Source organism: Apium graveolens, chromosome 4 (genome assembly GCF_009905375.1).
Source record: "Apium graveolens cultivar Ventura chromosome 4, ASM990537v1, whole genome shotgun sequence".
NCBI classification, from domain to species: Eukaryota; Viridiplantae; Streptophyta; class Magnoliopsida; order Apiales; family Apiaceae; genus Apium; species Apium graveolens.
In genome coordinates, this window is record NC_133650.1 from 28,952,736 (window position 1) to 28,960,426 (window position 7,691).

The 7,691-nt window shown below is 36.2% G+C and overlaps 2 long non-coding RNA genes across 3 annotated transcripts; one reads left to right on the forward strand and one right to left on the reverse strand.

The window, feature by feature from the left end:
- The first annotated feature begins 3,758 nt into the window (after positions 1–3,758).
- Positions 3,759–5,091, forward strand: LOC141717920 (uncharacterized). The gene is made up of 2 exons (XR_012573840.1): positions 3,759–4,616; positions 4,706–5,091. It is a non-coding gene; the product is annotated as an uncharacterized LOC141717920 (long non-coding RNA).
- Positions 5,092–5,269: 178 nt separating this feature from the next.
- Positions 5,270–7,306, reverse strand: LOC141717921 (uncharacterized). Of its 2 annotated transcripts, none has more exons than XR_012573842.1 (3): positions 7,223–7,306; positions 7,032–7,139; positions 5,270–5,404 (listed from the first exon to the last, which is right to left on the reverse strand). It is a non-coding gene; the product is annotated as an uncharacterized LOC141717921 (long non-coding RNA). The 2 variants fall into 2 exon arrangements; XR_012573841.1 differs by having other exon boundaries at positions 5,294–5,729.
- Positions 7,307–7,691: the final 385 nt, after the last annotated feature.

The window sequence follows — 7,691 nt, forward strand, 5'->3', positions numbered from 1 at the left end:
GGTTTGTAGTAATTACCTGATTATATGAAGAACTTGTCTCTGTTTCATCAGACTTGGCCATTAGTGCTAGATTGACATAGTTGATATCTTCATCTTCATCCAGACCATATGCAGCCCAGTCATTTTCTTGTGTAATGAAAGCTCTTTCCTTTTATTTGAGCAACTCAAAGTATTTCTGTTTATAATCCACAGGCTCAAACTTCTTTTTGTTAAAATCTGACTTTCTACACTCACTAGAAAAGTGCCCTGCCAAGCCATATTTGAAACATTTGAATTTTGATTTATCCACCATGTTTCTATTTGGCTTGGCTGCTCCAAAGTTCTTCTTGAACTTGAGCTTGGAAAATCTTCTAGAAAGAAATGCTAGATGTTCATCAATATCCTCCATGTCATCTTGGCTCAAAGAATCTTCATTTTCAGCTGCCAGCCCCTTGCCCTTGTTTTCACAGACCCTTGAAGTTGATTCAACAGCTTCCATCTTCATCTCCTTCTCTTTTTCTAACTCAGCAACTAGTGTAATGGATCCTCCTTTCTTCTTTCCTCTCTCCATCCTGTGATCTTTCTCTATTTCAAGCTCATAAGTCTTCAGGATGCCATACAGTCTTTCCAAAGTAAACTTCTTATAATCTTGAGAGTTTCTTAATGAGACTGTCATTGGTTTCCATTCCTTTTGGAAGAGATCTCAGGAATTTCATATTGGAGTCTTTTGTCTGATAGACCCTTCCATGCAGCTTTAGAGCATTTAGTAGTTTTGGAAACCTACTAAAGATGTCAGTGAGAGACTCACTTTCTTCACTATGAAAATGCTCATATTGCTGAATCAGTAGCTGCATCTTATTTTCTCTAACTTGCCCAGTGCCATCATAGATAATCTGTATAGTGTCCCAAACATCCTTGGAAGTTTTGCAATTGATGATGTTGTCAAACATATCACCATCAACTCCATTGAACAGGATATTCATGGCCTTTTTATCCTTCCTGACTTGTTCAATATCAGGATCAGACCATTCATGCCTTGGCTTGGGGACATATGGCTCATTTCCAATTGTAGCTCTCACTGGTACATGAGGGCCTCTTTCTATGCAATCCACATAGGCCTCATCTTGAGAAAGTAAATGAAGATGCATCTTTACCTTCCAATGTTGGTAATTATCTTAATCCAGAAAAAGAATCTTGACTCCAACATCCTTCTTGTTCATCTTGCTGTATTGTTGTGATCTTTAAACTCTTTGTTCTTCAAGAGCTTGCTCTGATACCAATTGTTAGTCCCTTAACAATTCAACAAGAATTACAGAAGGGGGGTTGAATGGAATTCTTGAAACTTTTTCTTAAATAAAATTGTTCTAACTTAAATATATATATCAGTGTGAATTGATTTGCAGAGTGCGGAATAATAACTTCAAATGAATCAAAATACAAGTAATTAAAAACACAAGTCTTTAAAAACTTTCTGGTGGATTTGAATGTATCCACCAGAGATATATAATATATATTGAGAGAACTCTTTGTAGCAAAAAGCTCACAGCTGCTTACAAATGTTGAACAACTAAGAGTGCAGAGAAATGCTAAGAATACAGCTTACAAATGTTTCTCTCTTGGTTGCTTAGTTAGTTGTTCTATTTGCTGCTTCTTGGTTTATATATCACCAAGATTATAAAGTAATAAGACAAGATAATAAAACAAAAACTATCAAGTCTAATACTATGCTACTTCATTACTCTATTCCAGCATTTTTGAATATCTTCATAATAGCATGGAAATAACAATGCTTCTTTATTCTCTAAAACCCAGTTGAATAGGCTTCCACATTCCATTTGCATACACTCGACGCATGTGACTGTGTTGTCACTGTCAACAGATGTTTAAATTCTTTATCCGTTGGGTTCATGATCATCCGTCGAGTTCATGATCATCCGTCGGGTTGTCTAGTTGATCATCCGTCGAATGGCATTGTTGTTTATCCGTCGGGTAGCAATCTGGCACTTGACTTCATTTCATTTATGCAGGATTACAAGACATCATCTATATACAATTAATCAACCTATTCTGCATATCTAGATAAAGTCAACACGACTTGAGTGCTACTTACAGAATCTAAACAATGTGTATGCAGAAATGTGCTTCAGACTTATTGTTACATAAGCTACTCACTCGATGGGTAATAAATTATCATCCGTCGGGACTATATTGAGTCATCCGTCGGGACTATAATCCTTATCCGTCGAGTGCTACATTTTTCACTAAGTAAAATCTACCAAGGTGTTTTGTTAATAAAATCATCAAGTACACAACATATACAAAACATGGGACACCTGGTATATGCTCACCCTGCAAGTGGTGAGCGTTTTTATATTAGGATGCTGCTCAACCTTGTTGTTGGAGAAAGAAGCTTTAAAGACATTCAAACTATTAACGGTGTCGTCTACACTACCTATAAGGAGGCCTGCTTTCAAAGAGCTTTGCTTGATTCTGACAAAGAGTGGCATATTGCCCTGCAAAATTCATCAAACTACGCCACTGCACCACAATTCCGTGATTTATTTGTCCCAATGCTTATTTTTTGTGAAGTCAGCAATCCTGCTGAGCTTTAAGAGAAACATTGGGCTATATTGGTCTCCCTACACTCAAAATCAGTGATTTTGACAACATACACTAGCATTAGAGGCAATTAGTGATATACTGAAAGAACATGGAAAATTATTGGCGACTTTCTTGGGCTACCAAAACGCAACTCAATCTCCATAAATAAGTTCAGGAACCAGCTCCCACTTGAGGAAATGTTATACGACTGTCTCCAACTGCAGGTCCAAGCAGAGCACCGTGTTCGCAACCTAAACTAAATGCAAAGGGTGGTATTTGATGAAGTCATGCATTCCGTGGCTTCGGGTAATGGTAATTTTTATTTTGTGTATGGCCATGACAGTACTGGCAATACTTTCCTATGGTCAACTATTATTTCAAAAGTCAAGAGTGAAGGTCAAATAGTGTTAGCAGTTGCATCAATGGGTATAGCATCACTGCTTATCGAGGGTGGTAGGACTGCTCATTCCCGATTTAGAATTCCTATTGATATAAACGAATAAAGCACTTTTGAAATGGAGACAGGCACCCACCTCGCTAAACTAATATATAGAACACATCTTGTTGTTTGGGATGAGGCTCCCCTAAACCATCATCATTTTTTTAGGCGGTTGATCGAACTTTACGCTATATGTGGCAGACCATCGACCAAATGCCCTTGCCTTTCCTTTTGAGGGGATTAATAGTGCTGCTAGGTGGTGACTTTAGATAAATCTTTCCAGTCTTACAGGGGAGGGGCGTGAAGCTATTATGACGCAAGTATAAGCAAATCTTATCTATGGCGAGAATATATCACTTTTCAGCTTTTACAAAATATGCATATAGAATCAGATTTCCCACCGGTAACTGCGGATGGGAAACCAGTGCATATTAATGATTGGGTGTTGAGCCTTGGTGATGGCTTGGCTCCCGCTTTTGCGCTTGATGATGACGTCGATCCATCCTCGGTTGAAATCCCAAAAGAGGTACATAATCCTACCGGTATCCATTACTGCCAAAAATATATTAACACTGCTAATTTCTTAAGAATTACAACAACCTAAGAATTAATATATACATAATGATTAATATGTATAACCACATACTCCTTAGCAAGGGTTGATATATTTAAAGTTAAGGAATATTTCTACCAGCAAGATAATAACTTCACATGTACCCATATTACTAAATCACGGGAACAAACATCTGGGGCATCTAAATAACCTTAAAAGCATGTTCATGCTTCCTAAAAATTTTAAACTATCTAATTTAGGGGGTATTAATATGAGATAGTCAATTTCTTCATATTTGTTGGTATTGCAGGTCCATGTCAGCTACTCCGAGGACCCAATAATGGCTGTTGGTGATGAAATATATGGTGACCTACCCCACAACCACTAATACAAACTACTTACGGGAATGAGCAATATTGACACCCCTTAATGAGTATGTGGAAAAGATCAATAATGAGGATTTAAGCCAGTTTCCAAGTGCTCCACATGTTTATAAAAGCTATGAATCCATCTGTAAAGGCTCTGGCACCGGCATTTTTGATGAAATGCTCTATCCCTGCAATATCTTAACACACTCAGGTCAATGGTATGCCAAACCATGAAATAGAGGTCAAAGTGGGTATTCCTATAATGGTGCTTCGGAATCTTAACCTAAAGAAAGGGCTGTGTAATGGTACGTGTCTTATTATCACTCAGTGCTGGCCATTCCTCATTGAGGGCCTGATTACAACTACTGGAAACAAGATTGGTGAAAAAGTATATATACCGAGGATAAACATGACCCTTGCAGATAAGATGATTCCTTTCAAAATTAAAAGAAAATAGTTCCCTATTCCTTTCAATATAGTGTTTTTAGAACACTATATTGATTATGGCTCAGTAGTATCGCAAGTCAGTTCTATGCTTGAACAGAAGTATGTTTCACTCTCTGGTGAGTTTACTTCTTTACAATCTCAGCAGTCGCAGTTTCAGTCTTCTTTCGATATGCGTGTTGCCGAAATTGCGCAGCTTCAGACTGATAAGCGTTAGACTTATTTGCAGTCGGTGAGTTTTTGTTTTGATTTAGTTTTTTAGTTTTTCGTGATGTGTTTGTGTTGTTGAAGCTGACCGTGATTTGTTTATTGTGTGTGTAGATTGAGAAAGATGGAGTGATTGAGAGGTTGAATATGGAAGCGTCGGAGTCATAAGTCCAAGAAACAGTTGCTGGAGTTGTTGGAATAGAAGAATATTGAGATTAGTGAGAAAAATATCACTATGAAGAGTTACCTTTATAAGATTGCGAGTACCTTTTTATGTTCTGTTGTTTCTCGGAAGCTTAGGTGAATGTGTGGGCTTACTACTTTATTATCGTAAAGTTTATCAATCAGTAGTTAGATTAGGCTTTTATTGGTTTATTTTTTCTGCTAGTGGAAGTGAAGTGTAAGCATTTCACGGACAAATGTATGATTGTTTACAAGACCAGGAACCTTGAAAACATTATTCATTTAAGCAATAAGAGTGGCTATATACACTTTTAAGACGGAAATGATGTAGTGTTGGCTCATTATAAGCCTTTAAAATGAAACTTAATTATGTCATGTATGACCTTTAAATGTTCGTGCATCATTTCTACGATTATGCTTTCACAACAGTATGTAATCTAATGTTTTAATTTTGACCAACTTCTAGTATAGAATATTATAAGGTTAGTATTTTTCACCACATTTTTTGGGTGCCAACTGTGATCCGTGCACATCCAACAAATTCAGCATCAGCAAGACAATAACCAACTCTTAGACATTTTGTTGTCACAATCTTACAGCGACCATAGCTCCTTCATAAACTCTCCAGAACTGTAGAGCAAAATATATAGAAATTATTATGTGGGGCAGCTGAAGTTAGTCAACAAAAAAAACTTATGGAACTCCATAACCTCCTCCGAAAACTCTCGAAAACTGTAGAACAAAATATATAGAAATTATTGTGTGGCAGCTGAAGTCAAGGGCGGAGGCACGAAAATAAAACACCCTGGGCTACTAAATAAATGCAAAACAGAATATAAAAACTACTTATCAATTGTAGGTTACAGGGCCATAAACCAACAGCCTTAAACCAACAAATCAGCATACTTAAATAGACCATGCTGAAATTAGTACATGGGGATCAGGTGCTCTGTACCTGCAAAAAATAGCATGAAAATCATGTTCAGAGAATAAAAACTGCAGAAAACTGAACTAAAATTATAAAATTCAGAAAAGTGAATTAAATAGCCACTCCTAACAGTGGGAGCATATTAAATTTTAAGAAATCTTACATGTCATTTGATTTGCAAACTTCGTTTTTTCAATCAGTAAAACTCATCTATTATAGAATCTGTTTCTATATCTTCAACAAGTTATCGCTCAATATTAATTATCGTAGAATCTGCCAAGAACTCCTTTTCCATTTTATTGCGTAGAGCAGTTTTATTAAGTTTCATAGCTGAGAAAGACCTTTTGGCAGTGGCGGTAGAAACTGGTAATGTCAAAACAAGCTAATTCAACCGATCAATAAAATTATAATGTTGCGCCTAGCTTGTTTCAACTAATCCGTGACACGAATCATTGATAGTAGTCATATTTTGGAAGCCCGTATGATGAATCACATCAAGTTTATAATGCTCAAGTTGACTTCTCAAATAATGCAATTTTTGTTCACTAAAGTCAACTGGATAAAACTTTTTTGCCAGCTTGTAAATGTCTTCAGCTTTAAATAGTCGGTGAAGAATATTTTCCATTTTTGGAGCTCTTTCTAAGACTATATCACTAATATCTTTATTCATTCGACCTGCAAATTTGACCAACTCTATAAAATTACCACGATTGCTAGAATTTGGAGATTCATCATGACCTCTAAATGGACAAGATTGCAAACTAAGCCATCGAACACTCTCAATTATTGCTTTAAGTCGCAATCGATTCTTCTGAATTTCTTCTAAACTTTGGATATTAAGCACTTTGTCAATATGTCCCATAACTTTTATTAAATCTTGAACACAATGCACTGCATTACTATGTGGTGAAGATGGACCTGCAACATGCATTAAAAGTGGTAAATGTAGGATGTAGAGATGCTTTATTTTGAAAAATAAAGCAAGGAAAACCAAATATTGAATCTTTTTTCGAAGAGTATTCTAACTAAGGGAATTTTTCGAACCACGAATATTAAAATCTACGGTATTGTGTTTGGGACTCATATCTTGTTCTTGAATACTGTACTAATTTAGGTTGATATGGACCCATTTTGACATAAGCTCATCTAATTTCATCCTGTTGATCAACGAGATGTTGCCATATAGGAATCCAAATTCCAGAATCTCGTTCAAGGGTATTAATATCAATTCCCCTCTTCGAGATTTTAAAATCGGTTCTTCATTTCAATTTCCTCAATCTCAACCCTAGCTGCATTTTCTTCAATATCAATATTAGATGGGGATTTTACCTCATTGGTAGGAGTCGAAGAAGGTCCACTTGGTTTGAAAAATGACAACAATGTTCCCCCCCCCTTTTCCCTTGATTTTCCATATGCTTGCCCTGTAACTCTCTATATCTGTAAAAAAAAGATGAAGGAGATTAAACAAAAACCTAATTGAGGAGAGTAACAATGAATAAGAAAACAATTGATTGCATTACCTTCTATTGAATCTGTGATCAATTCGTTGCCCTTCTCCTTTTTTACTTCTTATGTTTCGCTCTGTTTTTTTTCAAGTGAGTAAGTCACACCCTATACATGTATGTTTGTTCTATATTTTTCTATAATAAATAATAATATATGGGATGGGCTAAGTCTTAAAATTTTGGGCTTGGTAATATAAAATTTTAGAATTTATTTTCCCCTGGGCCGGAGCCCACCACAGCCTCAACTGTGCCTCCGCCCCTGGCTGAAGTTAATCAACAAATAAAAGCTTATAGAACTCTATAAAATACGTAGGGAGCACAGTGGCAACAACTTATCTAAGGAAATGCCTTACTCGATATTTATATGTATGTTATAAAGTTATCATGTACGAGAATGCATAAAAAGGAGTCAGTATCCAAAAAAAAAGATATTGCATCTTTATTTTTGTCTTGGCTCTGGACCTAAGAAGTCGTTCAAGGTGAA